We start from the raw sequence: 26836 nt of genomic DNA, 5'->3' as shown, positions 1-26836 counted from the left end.
CTTCTGCTACGTTTGTTTAACTTATGGATTTTGGTCTATGAAAAGCAAAAAAAAAAAAAAAAAAAAAAAAAAAAAAATAATTTTTTTAAATTTTTTTTTTTTAAATTTTAAAAATTATGAGTTTTTTTTTTTTCTTTTGGTAAAAGTATAATGAAACTATTTATATAAATGTATTTATTGCTCAATATTACTAAATTATTAAAGCAAATAGGGATTTTTCATGTAAATTTTGTCATTTAATAGTTGGGATCACAAAGAATACTATATTCGTCTTCAGTCAAGTCTCGAATACTCACTATTAGATATATTTTTGTATATATGTATAAACAATACCTATAATTTTTTTTTTTGTTAGCTATGGGATGGAAAAGGAATTATTTTCAGTCGGAAATTTAAGAAAGCTAAAAGAATCTGATGTAAAATATATTTGGTTATATTTTTCTTCTTTACGTATATTATTTTTATTAACGTAAAAATCTCGTTCAACAATTGAGCTAAACTTGTCAGTGGCCTTTAACACTTGGCACGTAAGCAAATTTGGGTCTGAAAATATATTTGTGTGGCATCATTTTTAAAAACATATGCTGGCAATTATTTCTTTATTTTTTAACTACACGCATGGCAAGAAAATTAAATAGAATATGATGTTTGTAACATCAGTTAAACAAATCCAATAATAAACTTATCTTTCCCAATGGCAAATTATTCTGTCCTGACCAATTTAATAATAAAAAAGTTAAAAAAAAATTGAACTTCAATATAATATTGTTTAACCGCCGCCGATTTTTTTCAATCTTTTACACGTACTATAGGATCATCCATGGAACATGGCAATGCCAATACCAAAACAAACATACGTGGAAAATGTTTAGAAGCTTTTGCCGAATTCGAAAGGGATTTTTTCATTTTTGCGATCAGAATTTTGCTTACTGCAAGCATTACACAGACACACGTGCTCGGATCTGTTTAATCAATAACCTACAAACTTTATAGGGTGCCTAAGCCTTGCTCCTGAGCCCAGCCTTCGTGTGGATGCGGGTGGGTAAAGAAAATGAAGACGGACGGTAATATAAACAGAGTGAACGACACATATTCTTACGTGACAATCTTACTTAAGAAACTCTGTATCTGCAGTGCTCTTTAAGTTCTTCTCCTTTCAAGTCCAACGTACGGAAATTCTAGTCTCTCTTGGCTCTATCTATAATGCTCTCTGATCACTGCCATGGCTACATATATAAAAGGCTTTTTTTTCTTTTTCTTTTTTTAGCATGACCAACCACTCAAAGTATGTTCCTTATTCGTGTATCACGGTGATGACCAGAAAAAAATCATATAAGCGAAAGAGATAGGGAGGATCCGGCCGCATCATAGTGTGTGCGCCCCATCGGTAAACATTAAATGTTTTCACTGACGGATCACTCACTATGGCACAAAACAAACTTCTACTGTGTTTGAAATTTGTATCCGGGAACACCAACTTAGTAATCGCTGTTATTACCCATGCGGTTACTCAAACTGCGAGTGTTTATCAAAAAAAAAAAAAAAATTAATATTAATAAATAAAATTCCGATTTTTATAAATGTGATCTGACATTTCCATCTTAAAATTGGACCTTCTTTGCAGCATCCATTCTCAGTGTATTTTCTTACAGATCACGACATTTGCTTTAGTTTCGTTAAAGAAGTGAATATTCTTTCCTATTATGATTTGATTTTATTTCAACACATTTTTTTTATCTCCTTTGACTATTTTAAGAACCCATTTTTTTATTTTGTAATTGAGTGAATAAAGCTTCCTTTTCACAAGAGACATAAGGGGTTATCGCCCTTTCTCAGAAAACTATAGATAAATAAAGAAATTTAGGTTTCCTCTTAAATGTTTTCTTTTAAACTTTATCTATTGTTTTTTTATAAAAAAAGACTTTATACTCTTCATAGCGTGAAATAAATTTGAATACATACACTTTTTATTAAGTGTATTAAGCTTCGTGCTAACACAATTTCTTGATGCATTCAAGTGTTTTTCTTCAACATAGAGACCTTTTTCGTTATTCGTAGATTTTCAGGTTATTGCTGTCGTTCTAAAAATGTTGAAAAATGTATGTCGATATGTTCGTCTTTCCACATACACGAGCAAAGGTTATGGAATATGATTACACGAAAGTGTACTTTGCCAATGAATTGTCATATGTCTGGCAATTGCGGTTTCCATGTATTCCGATGAAAAAGAAAAGGAAATATTCGCATCAAAGGAAGAGGAAAAATATTAAAACCTCTTAGAGGAAGAAAAACATTTTTGGTAAACATTAAAACAGACTTAACTTAAAGGCAATAATTCAAATTCATTATTACCTTATGATCCCTTATAATTAACATCCTTTACACTTTACAATGTATTCAAAGTCAATAGTAAAGTTTGTTTCACTTCTCTAATCATTTTTTGAAAAGCTGTTCTTTGTAAAATCTCCGATCAGAATTTATACGAATGCCTTGCACATATATGGGACGCATCAAGTATTGTATATCGTTTTTCGATAATTCGATAAAATGAATATTTTTTGGTATAACTCGTGCTACCACGTGTGTTAGACTCACATCGAAGATCTATAAAGAATGCTATACAGTTTATTAGCAATTTCTCTAAAGCTCGACGTATAACCTGTAAACAAATGTTTTTTTCTATCAAAATTTTGCATTCAAAGAAGATGTGATGGGGCGTTTTAGTCGATCCTTCATGGAACCTGCAAAAATCAATATGAGAGAGACACCATGTTTTTCAAGCGATGCCTTATGGAGGGTTATTATCTGGGCAGAAGCGTATCACAAGCAGAAAATTTGCAATTTTCTGAAGTCTTTAAATTTATGGTTAAAGGTCAGAATCCCGAAAACTGATAAAAGTTCATAAAGTCGGTTTGACATGTATTTGCGACAAACACATGGTTCATAACGGCTCTGTGCTGATGTTTACCATAAAATATGTGGTCATTTTAGAGTACCTGACAGCCAAAAAATACCGAATCTGATAAGAAAAGTGCAATCAGGATGAGATCTTTCAAATTTCAACATATACATGCACGGAGATATCTTTATATATATCTATACTGGATGTTTCCCATGAAAAACGATAGATTGAACCATAAGACGGTAAGAGCACGTTTCGAATACAATGCATAGGCTAAGCATCCTTGCTTGGGTTAATCATTTATTTATGCTTATACATATGTAGCCATATATTTGTTGGGCTTGATCCCCATTTTAAATAAATCGTAAATTGGTTTTCATCCCATCGACAAATGCGATTATTCAGATACTTTTTTATTTGCATTCCGTTTTCATAAGCATTTTGTACATATTCACGCTCCTACATTGCATTTTACTCTTTTTTTTTTTGGTTTTTATTCTTCATTTTTTTCGTTTTTGTAATATTTTCGCAGTGATTGTAAGCGTTTAAGTTGCTTTTATGCACTTCGCTGACTTCTGATCCCGGCGAATTACGATTTTCCAATATACAATTTTTTTTTTTCATTTTCAATTTCAATGCTCTCCTGTGCAGTGTTTCTATAGAGCTACAGATAAAGATTTCTGCCAATTTATTGGCAAGATAACAAAAGTGTAAAATCGTCATTCAATGAAGACAAATAAAAATTATTTGCTTTAATAATTTTTCAAATATTCGCTTTTAATGTAGAACTTGTTTTGGCTATGAAGAGAAGCAAAAATGAGAAAAGAAACTGAAGAAGAAATTTGGACGTCCGCACGCATGCTTGCGCTTATTATATGTAGGTATAATTTAACCAACCGTTACGGGTGTAGAATGTTCCGATAAAATTTGATTATCATGTGCTTGAGAATACGCTTCGTCTTTTTTTAAAAAAAGGAAAGGTTATATTTGATACTCTCTTGGTAGATATGCACAAAAAAAAAAAATTATTCCATGATTTTCAGTTTGGTTTTGGAAATGCTTAAGCGCAATCAAATATCGGACGGGCAGAGAAGCTTAAATCGATTCAGAATCACTTTCTTTTGTCGATAAAAGGTAGATCTACCTCAGATCCTTCTGGCCATTATATACATGCGCACTTACTTACTATGCCCCGGCACCATAAGCGCTATACATCAAAAAAATCTAAATTGATGATATGTTATGAGCCATTATAAGCTTTTATTGGAATTGTATATCCTTGCAATAAAAACAAAAATTTGTAAAATCTCCTCAGAGAACTGAAAATAATACACAGTATACCAATACGCTATCCAATTACCTTATTATGTAAAGACATTGTGAAACAGGTCAAGTTTATATATATACTTTCAACCAAATCATTCATAGTGTCAGCGAATCTACAGTGCCTTTCTTATAAAATCAACCACATTCCGATATGAGAAATCTAAGAATTTCAAAATGTAGATTTGAAAAGACTAAACAGAGAGAGCGGATATAATTATTTACTTTCTGATTAAGAGCCAATTAAGAGAATATTCGACATATAAACATTCTTGTAAAGAATAATTGTTTAATATGATGAAAACGCTTCTACTTTTTCGTTATATATATATTTTTTATTTTTCTTTCAACTTATCACTAATATGCGTGCAAGGTGCTGGAGCCAGAATCAAAATGAATATTGTATTTTTATGTACAATAAATATATGAAAATAAAATAAAAAAAAAAGGAAAAGAAAGGAAATGTAAGAAAACAAAAAAAGAAGTAAAAGGACGATCGCAAAATATAGATTAGCTTAGCTCTTCTCTGAAAAATGTTTACACATATCTTAACTCATCGTCTAACTTTGTTAGCAATAAAAGTCACTTCAATGCATAAAACACCTAAAGTATATATAAGTTTTTTATTGACGTACAATTCAGAATCGTTTCAGTGGTGCTCAGGTGCTTGAAAAAACTGAACTTACCATTTAATATTGAAACTCTGATAGATCTTGATGATATAAACTAAGCTAAACTTCGCACAGTATTCCTTCGTAAATTTGCTCGACATATCGTCTTTCGAAATTGTATATCAAGCAAGTGCATTAAGAGAATCTTTGGACTAAATCTGGCTGACATAACCCTTACGAAACGGGCAATCAAACTTGCAACATTCTGCTGCGTAAAATATATAAAAAATCAATTGAAAATTTTCGTCTATTACGTGTATTTATTGGGCCTCAACATAAGAGAAAATTATCATTAAGAGCCAGCCGTTATATGAAAAGAAATTCTAATTTCTGATATTTGATGGCGGAAATTGAAAAATTGTCAAGTTTTTAGAAAGAAAATTAAACTTGGTAAATTTCAATCGCGTCATATGACATTTACAGCATCCTGCGTATGTAGGCTTCCATCAAAAGTATGCCCTTGCATGAAAATAATATGTCATATTTGGCATATTGTCACCAAAACGGGCGAATAAGAAAATTACTTCTGAAGAAATATTGAATTGAAAATGAAAACAAGTCTTTACAAAGCAAGTGATAATAACAAAAAAAAAAAAAAAGAAAGAAAAAACGAGTTAAAATGCGAATTAATTAAAAAAATTGATAAGCATTGCATCAATCTTTCTGGTTTATGATCTGCGTGCCACGTCAAGGCTATGCTTGCACTGAACTTATAGAAGGTTCTCTTACATGGTAAGGCAATAACTTGGATACGTATCTCTTAAGCATTGTAAATCATTGACTGTAATTTTTTAAATTTACAGTTAACAGTATTTCCAACTTAAACAATTTATTAATTGGGACACGGACTTAATATTTTACCATTCTGCCTTTTTTTCCAGAAAATTACACACCTCGCTTGTTTAAAGATGTCAATATATCAATATGTCGCCACTTGTGATGCAAGGGCATATCACGTTCCTCCGAACGTATGCAATATTCAGAGGAATACTCAGAGATAGAATACTCGTTTCAGAATCAACTTTTGCTCTGAATTAACTTTGTCTGTCTGACTGTCTGTCTTGTTTTTTGCGCTCATCCTACAGGTCGCAAGTTTTGGAGAAATTTTGATGAATAGAATAAGTGGTATAGGATACCTAATGATGGGCTTTGGCCGACAATAATGTTCTTGCTTTTTTGTAACAACAATACAATACCGCAAGACAGTCCATCAACTTCTTACTTCGCGCCTATAATGATTTCTTGATGAAATTATTAATAACGTAGTAAATACGTTGAATGAATTAAATAAAAAGTTTATTTAAATAATAAAAATTAGATTAGTTTTTTTTTCCCCTCATTCATGTTGTACGATTATCTTCTCCTGTTTTCATTTCATACATTGAGAACGATTTCATAACAGTGATATACATTCATCTATTCCATATAAAAATATAGGAATAAAGCAAGAATATGTTTATTTTAATTACACTAAATAAGCAGATAATTTCAATTATTCAGAAATTGATTGAATGTCAATTCATAATTGGTTTTAAATTCATAACTTATTTTAAAATGTTTTTATAAAGATTTCGAATGTTTTCACAAAAAAAAAAGGAAAAAATCTTTTTTTGCGGCAATTTTTTCATTTCCCAACATTTTCCCATATTCATGCGATATTTTTTTAATAGATTTGTTCGCACATATGCACAAATTCAATCATTTCGCTGCGAGGCAAAAATGAAGTGAGAAAAAGTTTCAGTATTGTTATTGTAAGCAAATTGGATAATTTGTTAATTGCTTGTATTTTTATCGAATTGTTGCGAAGAGCACCAAGAGCAAGGTTTTGCATTTCAAATATTTTCTTCTTTTTTTTCTGCTCGCTACTGAACGGCGTATAACGGCGTGCCCATTAAGCATTGGGGTTGCCTTCAATGGAGAACTCTACAGTGGCATAATGACTGATGTTTCATGACACAATTTAGATGATTTCGATTTGGATGATATGTAGTTTTAATAGCACTGTGCAACGAGCCGTATATGTCGTAGCGCCAGTAATTTGTAGCGCGAAAAGCAGGAACACCGTTTAATGGGCAAAAATGGCTATGGGAGTTTGGTGAGCTTATGGAAAAGTGGCTAAGAATTGGTATTCCAGTAATTATCTATGTAATTCAGCAAAGAAATCAACTTCACCGAAATTGGACCGCTCATAATTGAGTCTAAAAATTGGAAATAGCTCATAGGTGGTGTCTGGATTGAGAAAGGCTAATTAACTGAAATTATTTTATCGACACTTGCAAAACAAGAAGTCTACAAATTCTCCATACACTTGCAGAGCTTTTTGATATAAATTTCAATACAAGAATGTCTTTTGCCACTGTTTTGATAAAACATTTCGATTGAATTATTAAACCGCAATATTAAATATTAAAGGTCACCAAGTACCATTCGTTAGACAAGACTTTAAACCAGGGTACGTTTTCATATTAAAACGGCTATTATTTCTTACAGTTGCAGCTTCAAGATCTCCACAAGGAGTATAAAAGACTGTATTAGACTGAGTTTGGCCCAAACTAAGTTCACTTCTGTGATATATCACTAATATTTGTAAGATTATGCTTTAGCTTCATCTTAGTGATAAGCAATATGCTTGCATATGATGCAAATTTTTTAATATTCCCGATACGATTAGATGTTCTTTCCCTTTGGGATTACGCACTGGAATGTGCTCTACATTTATTTGATGTTTTAACTTACTTAACTGCATTATTTAATAGCAGTTTGTAGATATGCACTCTTCAATTAAACTCACCGATTGCTAAAGTTCATATTTAGTTAGTTAGAGCAACTTTATGCTAGCGAGACCTGCAATGATAACGATATTATAAATTTTATATTAAATAAGTTTGTACATATTATTGTGTCGCTTTGCCGCTACTTTGAGGGCTGCTACGTAGCCGAGTAGATAAGAGCCGAGAATATCAAGACGGTAATTGCGGATTCAAAACATTTCACAGTGTGCCCATACTTAGTCCATAGCTACGACCGCTAGGCTGCGGCCACTTGCTCCCTACCTCCTCGTCTTTACGCACTTCTTTTTTGACCATGATATTATTGCACCAATAAGACTACATCACCAAAGTGATTTGATTATACTTAGCAACAAGAACAAAATGTAGTTCGAGGAGTTTAAAAAATATGGAAGCTATATATATATGATTCTTTATGGTGATCCGAATTACTCACTGCTTTCACCAAACTTCCGCTCACGTTTTTTTATGCCTTTGCTACAAATTAAAAAATTGAAAGGATTTCATAAGCAAATACTTAGTGAAGATGATAGAAATCCCTTTACTTGTCTTATAAAGTTATAAATGGAGGCAAGCCTCCGTTGAGCCCATCGAATGAAAAAGAGACAGCCTTCTTCAATAACTGGTTAGCTTTGACTTTTTAGACTTATGTCGAATCAAAAAATGAACATTTTTCGAGAGATCACTTAACATCAATCTGAAATCTTCAAGCTGTACAGCTCTGACAGCTGAAGCTCGCTTTAGAGATATCGCCTCCTTAAAATATTGAAATTATTAAACACTCTCATAACCTTACTTTTAAAATCGCACTCCATGGGATGACAATAAAGATTTTCCATAAAATTCATATAAGATTTTTTAAAGTATTAAGAGATTCGTTGTCTACTGTGTAGAAAACCTCCCCACATTTCAGTTCGTTTGATTTATTTTTCAGTGCATAAAGCACAGTTAGCTGCAAGTGTTTTCCTCTGTAAAATTTATATAAAAACAATTTTTCAATTTTATAGAAACGGAAAAAAAAAAATTAATTCAATCAATAAATGACGCGAATCGCGGACGTCGGTCTATTTGCAATCTATGATATTCCATGTTTTCAAATAAATGCATTTGCCGTATCAGAGGCATGATAGGAGTAAGTTCATGCGAAATATTTAAAAATTCATTGATACCTGTTATTTAATCAGAATTTTCCCGATGGTTCCTTTGAAAATTGCACAGTTTAAGCAAAAAAAAATAAAAAAAAATAAAAAAAATAAAGAAACAATGCACTACATCAATTTACTATTCAAACTCATCGGAAGATTTGTTTGAAGGCATTTCTATAAATTTTCACCAAGCATTTACGTTCATACGCTTGATTGGTATGAAAAATTTAGAGAGCATAATAAGCGGAAAAATCAATTTATTTCGAAATATTTAGTAAAACATTTTCATTCATTAGTTTTCTCTCCATTTATCTTTGCCTCACATTCAATTTGCACAGCTGTGCAATTGGCATATTATTAAGGACTACATTTTTAAATATTTGCGGTTAGTAGATTATGAACTTTCTGATGTGGAACTTTGTTTGATCTTTGATTAGACAAAGGAAAAGTTTGTAAAATTTGAATATATTTTCCCCTTTTTTTCACAAATTTCTGAGAATGAAACCAAAGCATTTTTATTATTCTATCGCAACACGATTGGAACACTTCACTTAATAAGTCTTCGGTCTGACGCAAATATGGCGACACTGTCAATAAAATCGCTGTAATTTTTGAACTGAAATATTGACATGTATCGTTTAAAGATTAATACCATTCAAAAATCATATGGGTTTGTCAACAGTGCTGCCTATATATGTGTCACACCGGAGGCTTATTGAGTGAGATATTATAACAAATGAGCAAATATGAAAGTTGAGCCATGCTGCAAGCAAAGCTTCAAACAATTTTAAACTACTCTTTGCGTGTTCAAGTCAACATATCAACAAAATCTTGAAAGTAGAAAATAAATTCTGCATAAATACAATGAAAAATTTCAGTGCCTAAGAGTCAACCCGAAGTGTGATTCAAACATTTACAAGGTCTTCGTTCGCGCCTAATATTGCCATAATTCTTCGCTAAATTGATCGCACTCATAGACTTTGAAGTCAATCTGCCCTTTACTATGTCTTAAGCTGGTTCTGGTGTATACCACTTTTAAGTGACCTACTTTGTGTTTCTTAGATCATTTGCCATTTATTAAGTTTATGCGGACATATGTCCAACAATACTTGAAAAGAATGATTGCACAGACTATTTTTTAGATCACAACAACAAATATTAATATTTTTAGTTAACTTTTCTAAAAATAACAGCGTTTTTATGATTTCTCCATAAAAATATGAAAAATGATATTTTGAATTTTTGAAACATCTTCTCATGTGAATCTTTTTGCGACCAAGCCTGATTACTAATTCGCATAGTACAATTCTCTATTTATCTTTATGATGAAATGCGATTAGTGGCGAGGGCCTATTTGGCCCGAATTTGGCGGTGAAAACCCCTGGACATAGTAATAAAATTACGTTTCTCTCATAGATTTCAGCATTTGTGAAGAAGCAACTAAAATCTGGAGAGCCACTGAAACTTGTTATAACTCAATTTGCATATCGCATTCTTTCAATCTTTGCAATCTAACTATTTACGAGAATTAATGGCAATGACTTAGCTTTTGTTTTGTTCTTGTGATCGTAATTGAAGCCTCAGTTTATTTTACATGCGCTTTATTTTCTAATTTTAATACTACATACATTTTATTTGTTTTTCTTTTACTTCACGATAAAACGTAACCTAGCAATATATTTTTATATGACACAAACCTTAAACAATGCGATCTATCTTGGCGGGCTATCAACACTTCAGTTAAATTTTGAGTTTTTTTTTTCTACTATTACAGCAAAGATTTCTACCATCTGGCATTAGACTTTTAAAAAGAGTTATTATACCTCTAATCAGAGTTTATTATCTTGGCTGAACGGACTATATATATTTGTAAAATTTAGCTTTTAGATCCGCCTATGACTTAATGTTTGCTTTGTGCATAAAAACTAACATTTTGAAAGCATTCATTAGTTTTTATAAGCTTTTTATGCGTGATTAAATGTGCCTTGCTTTCAAAAGCCATACAAACGACGTATAAGTAGTTCATACAATGTTCTATGTATTTACACATAGACGACATATGTAGAAACGATAAAAGTTCATTTACTCTTTCAAGCCATTGAAATTGAGTTCCGTACTTTAATAGTTAATGTCACAGATTATTTTGAAAGTCTTTTATGTGAAGCAAAAAAAAAAAAAAAAAAAAAAAAAGTGAAAAAAAATGGAAAAAAGAAAATGAAAGAAAAATCGACAATCAAACTCAATTCAAGCTCATATACGACAGACTATAAAATTTTATGTATTTCTATTCGTAAAAAGTTGACAAAATGAGGTTAAAGTTGAGTTGATAATAGTGTATGCGCTGCGTATAATCGTAAAAATTTTACTTAAAACTTAAGTTTTGTTACAAGTTTGTAGTTATTGTTGATACTGACACCACTGCTTCGTCTATTTGATATTGTAGAAGTTAATTTTTGGTAGAACATATTTCGGTGGCTTCTTTTTTCTTAGCATAATAATTTTTTGCCAGATTTGCGGAGGCGTAATAGCAAGCAGATGCAATGTGTATGCACATGACTAACTCGTTCACTCTGACGTTGGTTAAGAATTTTGATATTTGCTTCATCATGGTTACATGATGGTATGGTAAAAAGTTATGCTTGCTTAGCATCTTATCCTTGCGGCAAAACAAAAAAAAAAAAAAAAAAATACGAAAGACATGAGTTCTTCATTACGAAACCATAATGACGAGTGTGGTAATGATATGATATCATGTATGCATATGCTATCGTGTTTCATGGCATAAACGCAGTGAAAAGAAAAGATTTTATATTAAATTTTTTTTGTAATTTAACTAAGTTTATTGATTAGCTTTAAAGAAGAAGTACTTTCGTAAAATATTCAAGTAGATTAAATTTAATTTAATGTAATTGAAAATGAACAAATTAAATTTATTTATAAATTTAATTCAAATTTTCATATGAATATGTAAGAAAATTTCACCTTAAGACGGAGAATGCAAATTTTAATCAATTTAATATTAAAATATTAAAATAAAACATTTTCAAATACTTGTCCGGTAACTATTTAAAAAAGTTGAGCTGCAGTAGTGACTACATAATATACACTAGAGAAAACTTTTCTATGAATCAATCAGTAAAACTTTTAATTGCCTTAAATTGTGGTTAGTTAAAGTTTTATTTGTGAATTTATACAAATTCACACACAAGCATAGAATCCGATAAATGCAAGTGAAAATACAAAAAAATTTAATGAAAATTCTAAAACAACAAAAGGAAAAACGAGAAAAACAATTTGCAATCGGTTTAAAGTGAATTTCTCCGTCACTACAATCTTGGGACAACATTGGAAAAGCTTTAAAGCATTTTGTTAACCGTAAAGAAGTGGTTCGGCCGATCTAAAACATTAGCTAATCCTTGCAAATAGTTACATCAAATTGTTGATTAAGATGAAAAAGATCGGTTCAGCTTTTTTCCCTTTATCTAAACAAATACCGATCAAAACATTTTTATTAGTTTTGATCCTTGGCCCAGAACATGCAGGTGGATCAAATTTCATCAAAATATCTCGAAATACGAGGACAGACAGACAAGCTTAGGCTTTATCTAATCTGCATAAAAATTTACACCAACTTGTTGGCTCAGAGCAAAAAAATCGGTTCAGCTTTTTAGCTTAGATGAGCGTATTTTTTAACGGATTATATCCATTTTAAAAGTTTCTTTACGGTCTTCAACACATTCATCACGTTTCAACTTTCTTATAACGTCCATGGTTAGACCATGTGATTGATAGAATGGAACCATCCACTTTGTGTAACGAAATTGCAATGATTTTGTTATTTAGCATATTCCAATTAGTTCATTAAATTGAATTTTCCTTTGAATTGTTGGTGCGAAATTTCTACTGGAGGTGATAAGCTCAATAGGGTTATTTATTCCTTCCAAATTAATTTCATTGCTTCGACACCTTCATGACACCCATCCAATGACATTTTCCTCTGACGGAAAAAATTCATAGTGTGCGACACTGCAATAACCGTCGATGACTACCAACATGACATTGATGTTGAGCGACTTTGGCGTCACTTTTTTGATGTTGCCTTGCCTTTTCACGACATTCACTGTTTGCTTCCGGGTTGTACGCAGACATAATAAAAATCGCAAATGTCGCTTTTACAGGTTTACAAGAACAGGTGTAATTCTGCAGCAATAGAAAGCATTCGCATTATATGCTACGTAAATTGCAAACACAGTGCTATCAATCCACAAAATAAATAATTTGATGATCTCATAGCACGCGCAAAGCTGAAATGCAGAAAGCATTTTATCTCTTTTCACAATATTACATAACAAACTATGAACGGAAACATTGCGAAGCTTTCAACATATTTCGAAACGGACCATGTCCATTTCATGACTTGATTTATTAGTTCCATTAACAAGTTTTAGATCGAAGTTTGTTCCACATTGGCGCTTTTCGACCTTATTTAACCTTTTTGAAACCTTTTTTAACCTTTTCACTGAATTTTGCCTATTATACGCCTAGTGGTGAAAAGCAGTTCGGTCCTTTTCAAGCTTAAGTTATCTAAAGCCATCGATTTTCATCTAATATTTGCGAATAATTTTCCAATTAGAAGGATTTATGTAATTTTTGAATGCATGCGTATTGACATAACTAGGATACAGACATTTCTCGATGGAATCTTCTGAAAAATTAAAGAAAATGAAAAATAAATAAAGAAAACACATTTTGAAAGAAATATTAAATATTGAAAGCAATTTCTAGAAAGAAAATTGAACACGCATATATATATATATATGTATATAAATATATATATATATTAGTATATTTTGTCTACTCAAGTGCAGGAAAGATCCACATTGTCCAGAACCAAAATATGGTTAAAGTTAATTTGCTGTAGTAGTTATGTGTTTTATGTTGCATTTTACAAACGGAGAAATAATAATAATAATTAAAGTTATGTGAACATTGTTAACGTCGATGTGACCCATCTCCGTACTAATATAAGTTATAACGTCAGCCAGTAGCTGTTGTGGTTAAGCATTGAATTCCAAACTCGTTGAAAGTTAATTTCTCATGAAAATTCATGAGTTGTGTGGTTATACTATGGCCGCCACCGCCATTTGACTGACTGCAAACTTTCATCTATAATGTTATGGTTGTGTATAGCTTTATACATAGCTATGGCATTGGTTATGTGTGAATTTAGAAAAATCCTTTATATGTATATGTATATGTATATGAAATGTGTGGTACAATCGCTTTTACATAGCATTTGCAACATCATCATTTTAATCATTTACTTCTCGCAGTGTTAGGCTTTCACACTCTACACAAACTCACTCTTATCATGACTGTGCATTTCTCGCTAGCTATCTTATAGTGTTTGCTTGCATTTATTTGCCGTATTATTGTCGCTGAAAAGACTTGTCATTGTATGACTTCTGCAGATTCATTATAACTTCGTAATTATCAACTGACATTTCGAGTTGAGTTGACAAGGTTTTGTACATTTTTTGGTGACTTCGTGCATGTAAAGTGCTTCATTTATTTCAATGTCCTTTTTATACACTCACTCGCACTTAAATAGACACACTTATGTAGCCTATATTATTAAAGAGCAATTGCACTGCTAAAGTATTACATACATAAATAAATTTAATTTTTAATATGATTTTCAGCGATTTATAAAAATGATCAATAAAATATTCAATACTATTAAAGCGGCCGGACTAATCCTCCCATGTACCTTCTTCAAGAAAAAAAGAGCAGAAACTCTTACTTGCTCATGGTTGCCTAATATATTTTAGTCCTAAAAGTTATTTGTTTGGTCCAAACTAATTATAATGATGGAAATAATCATAAAATTTTCTAACCATTTCAGTTAAGATGAGGCTGTCTGTGGCTCACTCCCATAGCAAAATTTGTTGTCTGAAGAGATGTATCGAAATCCGTGCCTAGAGAGGCATAGAAAATTTCGGGTAGCGTTAACTGGCTTATCAATGAATGACTCAACAGAGAAATGCACTCAGTTTGGTGGCTTTCGGATTTAAAAATTTATTGATTTCATTTTCATTTCTCTGCTCAGATTCCTTATCAGTTATTCCCAATTCAACGCAGTAGCAACTTAGTTTGTAAACGATCCATTTCTTTTTGTGGTTTGCCGCCCATCTCTCCATTCCATGTACATCAACACCCGGTGTAAACAGCGATATCTTCTACTAGTTTGGCATTATTAGAGTGTTTGCTTCTTTTTTGCTAGTCTCGACGTTTTTACTTACAGAGCGCGGCTGAAAACATTGGCATTCGTCTGCTCGCTGCGACAGTAAGTTAGGCTAAAACTAACTTAAAAAAAAAGGAAAATGAAACTTTCCGATTATTTGTATGTCATCTGAATGGCATAGTCATAGAATATGTTGTCTTTTTCAAAAATCTCTAATCTCCAATAAGGTTTGTGTTCTTTACTTAATCTTATTCCGTACAGCCAAACTTAATAACAGATCTACGTACACTTAACCTAACCTGAAGCGTGGGACTAAAGCAAGATACGGTATTGGGGCTCTTAATATTGATGTTTTATGTTTTGTTAACCAAGCAGTGGGGTTTCTTAGTGCTCGACCGTTGAAGACTTAGTTACATCAATTTTATTCAACCAGACTTACCTTCTTTAAAATTAGAAGACAGACCTAGGGATAAGTTCTTATTCGTACACATTTACACAATAGCTTATTTAGGCTTTCTTGATAAGTTATTTGATAATCTGATTCGTACGTGTTATGCACTACCCGTCGTATGGCACGTTTCATTTTATTAAACTTCTTGTGGGACATGAAAGTTAAGCAGGAATGCCCTCTCGCTAGCCCTACCAGTCAGTTGCATTTTCTACTAATGTGAAGGCTAGCTATTCAGAATTTTGAGTCTATCTGTTCATATTTTGTTATCTACCCATATGTTTAATCTGCCTTTTTCTTACCCTTATATTCATCTGTATATTTTCTTACCTTTTTCTCCATCTGTATATAATATTCAGGCGGTCCATTTTCATTGAATAAGGTACGCTGTACGATTTTAAGTTAACAGAAGCCATGCACCATCAAATGTATTTGTTAGCAAAATCAATAAACGTCCGATTAATGTAATGAATTGTAACAAAAACAATTTCTTATGAACGCTTTGTTTGTTATGTAGTTTATGATAGTACTTTTGAGGATATTTTCTATATTTCGGATGCGTAACGGCAATGACTACAATCCTTTTCTGCTTGTAAACTTGTCGTGTTTTAATTCATTTATTTCTTAATTATAAGATCCATACGTCATGGTGTACAACGTATCCGTACGACCTGCATTGTTTTATCGGATCAATGATTATTGTAAGCAAATGGAATTTGCGTTGATTCCTAATGAAAACAAAGACATTCTTGACATAAAAATTTCTTCTTTTTGCTAAAGCTCCTTAAGCATAACGTTAATTGAATTTCATGAGCATGAGAAACCGCCTCAATCAGTTTTAAATTCTCAAACCCATAATATTAACTTAGCTTACCTAAATCAATCAGCAAATATTTGTTAATCATAAGTACCTCCCACGATTACTATTATTTTGTGCTGCGATTCAAAGAATTTTTCTGATAAACAATTTTACTCTTCACAAAGCAATCATTGAAGCATAAAATGTTTCTTTTGTTTTTCGTTTTCTGTTTGGTTTCTTTTAACGACTTTTTTCTTTTAAAATTCTTCTTGCAATACGAACGACTTTGACTTCGATTTTAACGTCAGTGCTTTTCTTTCGTTTTCTCTTATTCTTCATGGGTAGTGCAACGAAAACAAAAACAATGAAATCTTCATTGAAAATCCTAAAAAAAAAAAAAACAGTAAGCTATGATGAGTCGAAGCAATCAAATCTGTGTGAATGGAATCGTGAAGGTCTATGTAAACCTCATTCACAAATTCCCTTATGAACACAATGATATAGTTTGTTATTGTCTCGCATCGAAAATGAGGGCATGATTTTTTAAAACTATGTCACAATGTCGAGTTGAAAAAAAACAAAAATTAGTTGTTAAAAAAAAAAATTGTTAAGTCTTATTATGAGAAGAAAAACTTTCTCTGATTTTTAGTGAGAAATTGTACGCAGAAGAAATAATATGATATCTCAAGGCAAAGCTCAAATAGAACCTTAAAAATCTTCTCATTTCAAATTTTTGTAAAGCGAATTTACAGTTTTTTTGTTGATATGAGACGGAGAGACGTTAGATTTGCCATTCCCGTTGAAAATCCTGTATTAGAAAGTGTATGAAGTTTGAGAAGTTGTGCGGATCAAAATGAGTAACGAGATTTAATTAAGACTAGGATGAGTATGTTAGATATGCTCAATATAAAATTGAAATATTCTGTAAAGTCTTTCCATTAGGGAATTTTCCCTCGAAGCGAGCCATCATCAAATCCAAATGGGAGGAGAGTAAAAATCTTCTTTGCTTTGCGAAAAAGTTTTGGTTTTCGATTTCTTCTCCTGGTCGAACCGCCTGGACGTAAAAATCTTACCCGATAATTGAAAGGGAGATCTTTACAAGAACCAAATAGAGACTGCAACTGCTGCGAGAGTGGATTGAATACGCGTACAAAAGTATGTAAGGCAGTTAATCAAAAGAAATAGAGTGGTTTAATATTGCATTATAGACGATGCCAAACAACATCTCTAATAAGCTCGAAGAGGAAACAAATGGTCTTGGGAAGACGTTTAATATATCGATTAACATGCCCTAAAAAATCAAATTTCATCAAAATATATCGAAATAGGAGGACGGACAGACAAGCTTAGGCGAACAAATTTTCTGAATCGATCGATACTATTTTGGAACAAGGTCCACCACCAAAGGCACTACATCACTTCGCTTTATACAGTTATTCATATAATATTTCTAAATAAGGATTTATTTGGGAAGTGGTCGAAAAATTGAATCGATCCAAGCCGTTTTTAATAGCGTTTGTCCTTGGTCCATAGTATGTAGGTTCATCAAGTTTCATAAATATATCTCGATAATTTCTTGTATTCCATAGGTTGAACACAAGAAAGTAAAATGGGTAGACAGACAGCTAAACTTAGATTGACCTAGAATTGATAGATATCATAAAGGGTGTCAAAGTTCTTTTGGATATTTCGTACATCCGCACAAGTTTTCATTGAAAAGGAGAAGAAAAACGATTGTTTACATGAAAATAGATGCACATTCACTGTCCATAAAACTATAGCCACGCTATAGGCAATCAGTTGCAAATGGAGGAGCCCAGGACCCCAGGAGCGCAGGAGGAGAATAAACGCTTCATTCCGATATCAAAATTACGTCATTAACATTAATCAAAGTTTCATGTAATAAAACTTACGTATTGACTCTATCGTTTGGGGTTTTAGCGGGAGTAAATTGTTAATTCTAAGTTCAATGTTCGGGCCCTTACAAAGAACGCATGACGAGCTTTTGCTTACATGTGCTTTGGTCAAGGTTTTAAATGGAGCTTTGTTCTCCTCATAAGCGGTTGCCGTTGACCCCGTAGGGAGTTTGGAAGACTTTGTATAACATTTCCATCACATCTGCACAAGAGGTATCATTTAGACAGCAACTTATAGAACATAAATTTACCCAATCCTTCAGGTTTAAAAAAAGAAGGAAGGAAATGATTCTTAAGTAGTATTACACAGTCGTTCGGTGTAAGCAAACTATTTGTCGTACTGCTCTATGTATCGAAGTAAAAACAATAAATAAATTCCTGGTAAATATGCAGTGCATAGGGATTTTGAAAAAAAAAAACAATAAATAAATAAATAGATAAACAAAAATATAAAAAAGATATAAAAAAGATAATAAATTTCAAATATGATTTTTAAAAATATTTCCGCCATATATCACTGTATTCCCTTTAGCCAAAAAATGTTTTCATCATCCATTTGCAAAGCAATTTTTAAAGAAATTCTTGCCAATCTCTTAAGTTTGTAAGCATTTCAAATAACGAAAATATTTTTTTTTATTTTTGGCAAACAAACTCGACCAGATATGTACGGAAGAAGAGTTAACAACAACAAATTTTTGTAATTAAGCTTTACATTAAGTTTTGTGTATCTAGAAAATAAAGTTAAATAACTATGTTGAAGATCTTCACCCCGACACGCAGAAAGAGCAAATTAAATATGCTTTTAGATGATAAGGGATTAAAATGGCATTAAAAGTGCATTACAATTATTTTATAAATTATAAAATTGGAAATGAAAACCATAAGCTGTTTATGGTCGGTAATTGAATGTGGAGGGGCGACAACGGCAACGGCAGTAAATGCACGTAAATTATGGCAGCATAGGAATTAAATTATCAGGGTTTGTGGTAATTATATGTATATTTGCCTTCGTATGCGTATAGCATATATAATAAATGAAATTACATAACTTTAAATTCTCTCCTATAAGCTAAGTGTGTTTTACATATCGGTTTTCACAGCTCTGTATAAACTTTTGGCACTTATTTTTAACGATTTATCATTTCGGGAACAAGAAAAGACAAACTTGAACTAATAAACACAGAACATAAGTGGTCTGATTGAAAAGTTCTAAGAATCTATAACCTTTTGTGCTGCACTACTTACATTAAAGGAGGCTTAAGCAATAATGGTATTCTGAAAATTTTTTAAACAATTTTTATCGACTTAAATGATTCCTTGAAAGTTGAGAAACGATGTCTTAAAATTTCATTGACAATCAAATTCTTTATGTAAGTCTGAAAATCGATTTTCGAGAGAAGTATCGACAAATTATGTGAAACTATTACTACTTAAAACTTTCATTTGTTTTCGAAATCACATTTTTGCATGCTGCCTGTATTTCTGAATCGATCTACTTCAACTATCAACCGCAGCGTCATAGCAACAATGTTGGGAAAAGTTCATCGTATTCAAAAACTTTGAAGTATAACTTCTCGTGTTTTATGCAAATTTAACAAAGTCATCTTTATTCATCATGAGCTTCAGCATTCATTCATTTAAGATATTGTCGCTTTAGTTACGGGTCATTAATCACATCATTTATAGTGTTATCCATTAGTTCAATGTAAGAATCATTTTCAGATACTGAAAAAGCTTTTTGAAGACAGTGCGGCAGTTCGTTTCGAACTCAACCGCTGTACGAATATCAATCTCTTCCATGTAAATGTAAATTGTTTAAAAAAAAAAAATTTTTAAATACTATTTTATTTTAATGTACTAAAAGTTCTTTCTCCCTAGGTTACTTCTATGCGTGTACACATCAAAGCTTAGAGCCTTCCAGATTTTAATGTGTAACCAACCCTTTCATTTTTCTAAACCAGGAGCTCACGCTAAGGAGCCTAGGTAATTAGCATCCCAGCTGGCTACATATGAATTCCTTGAGAACTGTTTCGCATGATGCTGACAAATTTTGGAGCTAGGTTATCTTAGTATACCTTGTATACCGCACCGTATGAAATGCAAATATTATTATCTTACCTACTAACAATCCCAAGACGGTTTGTACGCACAACTTTTACTGGTGTATAGCGCAGTCTCATGCATATTTGTCGGTACTCTAAACGTAAAGCAAATCAAAGTGTGTGATGTGTGCAAAAAAATTTCATAGTATATTGAGACTACAATTTATTTATATTAGACATAACATAGTATATATTACTAGACTTATATAAATTATTTATAGGACTCAGCTCCAACTGCTATTACAACAACCTAAGGTAAGACTTAAAACATAAAACTTCTTCTATAAGCTATGCAAGCTGTCGACCTCCAAGAGAAGCGTGATTCTTAGTCTTCTTTAGCCGGTAAGTTTTCAGTGATGCATTTTTTAAAAAAATGAAGTTGCAAGTGATAATTAGTGAAAGAGATTCTTTTAATAAGTGTTAAATTTTCTTCTGAAGTAACTTAAAGGCGAATTCATGGCATATTTTTATGCCGATCGAAAATAATTCTAAATCGATTTATGCATGCTTGTCTGTCCGCCTTTTTTTCGTGTGTTCAACCTGCAGGCAGCAATCTTTGAGGTACTTTGATGAAAACTGATGTACTGGCGTGGTTCCTATCAGAACACTTCTCATACTTTGTCTTTCAGTGAAAAGACGCAACCTTCAGGTTGTACAGCGTAGGGTATTTAATAGTAGCTATAGTGTTTGTAGTTGCTAAAAATAACCAAACTTTGAAAATAATTGCTGGTTCTTAAAAAGGAAATTAAATCAATTTGTTGTAGTGTTCTCATTAAACAAACAAAACAGTGAATAACATATTTTGCTTTGAAGTATTCAAGTATTCTCTGATGATATATTTTGTTAAAAAATTCTTAAAATAATAACTTGCTACGCATAAATGGTACATTAAATAATGGAAATGGAAAACATTATAACATTATCGTTGCTAACTTTTTTCCATAAAGTAAAAAATTTTAATCCTAATTGTAAAAAATATATCAAAACATTTCTGTTATCTTCAGTTATTGACCATTTTATGGCAAGCAAGCAAAATATAACAAACGAACAAAGCTTAAAATGGTTGCACTAGGGCTTGGATGTTTTTTTTAATTGTTTACATAAAAACATTTACTTTAAAGCTTAAAACCGTAACGTAAACGGAAAAGCTTCCAGTGAAAGAAATGTAGGAAACGATACTCAAATATGCATTTGTTTTGAAAATGCATTGTCGGCTTAAATACCAAAAAGTAAAAACTTTCAATCTGCGTTAGCTGAACTGAAATAATAACAATAAATCACTAGAGCACACGTTCGCGTTACAAATCTGTAAGCTGGGTCAGACTGTACGAGATTAAATAGAAAATTTTTAGAGCACGATTTCATTCAGTAAATGTCAACTGTAACGAATAGACTTATATGTATTTCTCTTTCTTGATGTGCGTATGTGTGTATGTGTGTGTGTGTGTGTGTGTGTGCACGATTTAATATGAAAATGTAAAGTGTTAGTAAAATTTTAGCATCGTTTCGAACACTATGCAAATGCACTCATCAACTTTTTATCGTTTTGTTTTTGAAGGAACACTTAACGTTGCGCTTTAATTGGTAACTTCTTCATTAAGCAAAGTTATTTGAAGATAAGAATACAAACGACAGTAACTGCTGTCCTTATAATAAAGTAAATTGATTGCAAATATTCAAAAGCAAAAAATATTAAAAAAAATAAGTAAGAAAGCTATGTTCGGCGGGAGTCGAATCTCGCATATCCTCGTTTTCAGCATTCTACTCTCCCACGTTCTTTAATTTGGTACCCATATCGCTGGTATTTTCAAGAGAAAACTAATCGCGGTGTTTACCATATTCATTTCAGAATTAAGCCAGATAGACAGATAATATGTCTTAATTTAAGGAGTGTACAAAGCAGTCGTAAGCATTCTGTCTTGTTTGCGTTGTGATAAATGGGCATTGAACACCAAACCTCACTTGTAACTTTGTCTGGGCATGGCCAATTTTTTCCGTTTTGCAAAATTTCAGTCTTCTAGCATTTATAATTTCTGAGTAACGAGAAAAAACTCGCAATTTTTTGTTAAGAAATTGCGTACAGTTTATGCTTCACTGCGGCCAATTTGCCCCATTTTCGATATCAGCCTGTGTATAGGAATTCTCTATGTTCCTGACAAGTTTGAAGACGATCTCTTCATTCTTGCTATCAAGAGAGTGTCAACAACAAACACCACATAGACATATAGACGGACGGACATGACATACTCAATTCAGAATTTCACGCTGATCAAGAATATGTACACTTTTTACATTCTCTGAAGCTTCCTGTTGGATGTTACATGCGTTATGAAAAAACAAACATAATGAGTAGACGCCCGTCCTTCAGTGTTGAATATAATAAGTAAATAAATCCGAAATAACGAAAGCAAGTAAAAATATTATAATGCATATATATAAAGTGCTCTATGCTGTTCATTTGACCGATAACCTATGCGATCAAAATATCCTATGTCAAAGTGATTATACAGATCAATTTTTCTCAAAAAAGATTATAAATTAAACTTTTGCCAAAGAGCGTACCCTTCATGAGAACGTTTGGTTGGAACGCAGTCGGAAAAACGTAGTCAACGTTGCTTGCCAGTCAAAAAAAAAGAAGAGTTTTTTTTGGAAGTATTGTAACTAGTAATGCAAAGTGGATCTGTCGATAAACCCAAGCACAAAAAATCAAGAGTTACTCCATAAGAGCCACCCACATCGACCCCGAAGCGAAACATTCATAGCCATAACTTTTTGCTATGCATATGGAGGGATCAGCAAGGTGTAGTGTATTACGAGCCGCCAAAACCGAATAAAACTGTTACTGCCGATGTGTACCGGCATCAGTTGAAGAAATTTAACGATGTAGTGTTGCAAGAAATACTAGTAACATCGGCTAAAATGATTATTACACAAATTGACTTAAAATGCCATTTTTGTCACTTGGTGCATGAGTTGTGAAAGATATATTACAGGTCGAACAGGAAGTTTTGCCACACCCAGCGTATTCATCAGATGTGGCGGCTTCTGAAATGTCACCTGCTCAGATCGGTGCAACATGCCTTAGCTGATACCCAGGTCCGCAAAATTGAAGAAGTGCAAAAATGGGTCGGTGGACGGATCGCTGCCTAACCACTATAAATTCTGCCAACATGATATCAACATGTTGCCAGGAAGATGAATACAAATTGTAGAGAATGTTGAGAAATATTTTCCTCAATATAAATTTTTCTTAATAAAAGCCTTTTTCAAGTGAAAAAATGATCACAATTAATGCAAACACCTATTGTATATAAATATAAATATGAACCTAAATATGATTATAGACATAAATGTAAATGTGAATGTAAACATTATTCATATCCAAATTTAATTTTTTTTAATTTTTTTTTGCTTTAAGGGAAGGTTGCAATAATTAAAGAAAAATTTTTGGCAAAACGGCCCTCATTATTAATCAATGTTGGCATTTACATGCAAAGTTTTAAGTGTATTTAGATGATTTATTTGATTTAAACGATAAATTAAAGCAATTTTGTATTTTGTTAGTTGGCATTGAAACGTAAGCTCTTGATAGGTTAAAAGCACTTAATAACTGTGTTAGACAGTTGAATGAATATTTTAGCCACAAATATTTACACAAACATTTTCATTAATTTAAATAATTTAAAATTGAACTGATTACGAATTCTGAACCGATGGGAAAAAAAAAGAAATATGTTTATGTGCAAAAAAAAGGCATTTAGTACTACAAACAGAAAGAACTCAGATGGATTTCGAGCAACACATATCGTACATAGTTGGCATTTTTTGCACTTCAACCTTTATTACCACCCTGACATAATAGGTTTTTCAAATGTAAAGAAAAATAAGAAAAAACTTGTTGTGTGGGAGGAAAAAGAAAGTACTACACACAGATTTATGAGCATTTCTCCAATGTCATGTTTACAAATGTGTGCGAAGCAGTAAATGTGAAAAAAGGGAAATATAAAATGCATTAAACGCCCACTTCGAATACGTCGAAAACTCTGTGCAAAAGTATATTAAGTTGGTTGAAAAGTCATAATGCACATGTAAGTGTGTAAACTACGCCAAATGAGAAAATGTCGTAAATACTTCAATGCTACCGCTATCTTCAATGTCGTATAACAAATATTTTTAGAAGTAGTGGGGCGTTGTATTAATAGACGGCTTCACATCGGCTAAACGCTTTTCGCTAACTGATGAAAGTTTTCATAGCATATTTTAGTCGAAAAATTCTAGCTTTTCTATCTCTCAACAAACGATTTGAACTTTCTTTCACTTATCTTAAATGAAATAATTTGTAAAAGAGTGGCGAAGATATTTGAACGTGAATAACCGTCCACCAATTTTCGAGAGGCAGCAAAATATAATGGCTTCTTATGAATTTCTCGAAGCAAATGAAACTAATCTTAAGCGACGATAATATTAATAACAACAGAAGCCAATAATTAAAGAAAAAGCGACTGCAATAGAAGAAATGACATTATATGTTAACCAAGTATGAAACGTTTGACGACGTTTTGAAAAACCACTCCAAGAAAAGTTATGACGTCTGAACCGAAAACTGCTCCTCCCCTCACTTCACTACATTCGTAAAGCGTTAAATCTTAATAGCACCTTGCAAAAGATGGAAGAAGCAGTAGTTACCTCTGGACAATATTTCGAATAAAATACTCCGAGTTTTTCCGAAAATCCTGCATAACTAAGAAATGGTGAAAAACTTTTTGATACTCCTTGCCATGTAAATATGTACGGATCTAGATTTTCACAAATGAAATGATAGTACTTGGGATTAAAAGGTAATATTACTTTTACGACATGGTACAGCAAGATATGAAATAGTTTAACATGAAGGCAGATGAGGACAGATTAAAAGAGATTAACGCAAACCGTAGCAATATGAACATAATAAAGTGCTTGTCTGAGCGATGATTTAAAAGAGCTATGGTGCTGATAACATATCTGTGATAAATTACCTACTCATTTGAAAAGCAACTGAAAGTCAGAAGATAACAACAGACAACCAACCACCAAACGAACCAAAAAGTAAACACAATAAACAACTCAATGAAAGCATTCCTTCTTATCCGCCATAGTTTCATGTAAACAATGAAATAAAGTAAAACTAATAAGAAAATTGTGTTCGAACGTGGCCGCATTCTTTATACCCATAATTTTTGTCTTAAAGCAATTACGACAAGTGAGAGCATTGTAGATGGGCAGTTCCGACCCATTGACCCACTTCACGTAGAACATTCAATCACTCGTTTTGATAATAACACACCAAAAATTACTCCTTATTTTCAAGCAATGGCTTGCTTTTCTTCAAAACCCGCACATTAGATGATTTTCAAACATCACATGGTATGGTTCAATTTTGCAGGCTTCATTTAGTTCCTCAAAATTTTATTATACATCAGTTAGCGTCATAGAAAATTACAAGATAGGCTTCTCCTCCATGCAAGCCCTAGGCGTTCCTCGATATTTGATTTGCCTGCCTTGTTCGTCTTTAGTGGCTACGAGCGGTTAGAGTCTTTGTAAATTTAACATTTTAGATCTGTTCAAAACATTTTTATCGGAATTTCCGACGACATAACGCTACACTAATCCTCAAATGTGTTGAGAAAGTACTTTACACAACTGTTTTCCTGTCTCTTCAGGAAAAATTTCCATTTTATGAACGATTTTTCCGGATGTCTTGAGAACAAAAAAAAAAGAGCAAAGTCTGAAAAGGCGCTAAGCCAAGTCTTTGCTCAATCAATCTAGGAATGAATTTTGCCTGCTTTTGCACAGAATGTAGAAGAAAAGAGGAAAAAACTATTCGGGAAGAAAAATAAATATAAATAATAATGAAACATATTCAAAATTCTTGACTTAGTCAATCACAAAAATACTTCAACTTCACATCGCTTCGTTTCATTTGAATAAATTTCAATAATTGTAACAGTAATACATTTCAATTAAATATATTTCTACCAGAGTACGAGTTCGTTACTTTTACGAAATAATTGAATATTAAATGAAATGTGTTTTTATTTTTATTCCGTGTTTTATTAACAATAACAAATTTGAATGAAAAATATTTTTATTACATTATAGTTCGAACTTTTTATTTTTGGGAAATAATTAATTGTGTGTGTATTGAGCGTAATGCATTTTTACATTTGTAATAATATTTAGTTTGCAATTATTTACAATGAATGCAATTATTCTGCTTTTAAATGCTCTTAGCAATATTTTATGTAAACATAAGAGATCCTTGGTATTCTATGACTGTTAGAATTAAAATATTAAAAAATCGTTTTACAGAAGGATATGAACTTGCATTCGCGGAATTCATTGAATGAAAATAAGAGATATTTTACAGTTATGCATACTATTTATATTATAATAACAGAAAATTTTATTTATTCATTCGTAAAAACATTAGATTGAAAGCATAATAATTACGGACGACG

The sequence above is a fragment of the Glossina fuscipes genome, unplaced genomic scaffold, assembly GCF_014805625.2.
Source record: "Glossina fuscipes isolate IAEA_lab_2018 unplaced genomic scaffold, Yale_Gfus_2 26, whole genome shotgun sequence".
Lineage (NCBI taxonomy): Eukaryota > Metazoa > Arthropoda > Insecta > Diptera > Glossinidae > Glossina > Glossina fuscipes.
Note: the sequence above shows the minus strand (reverse complement) of the source record.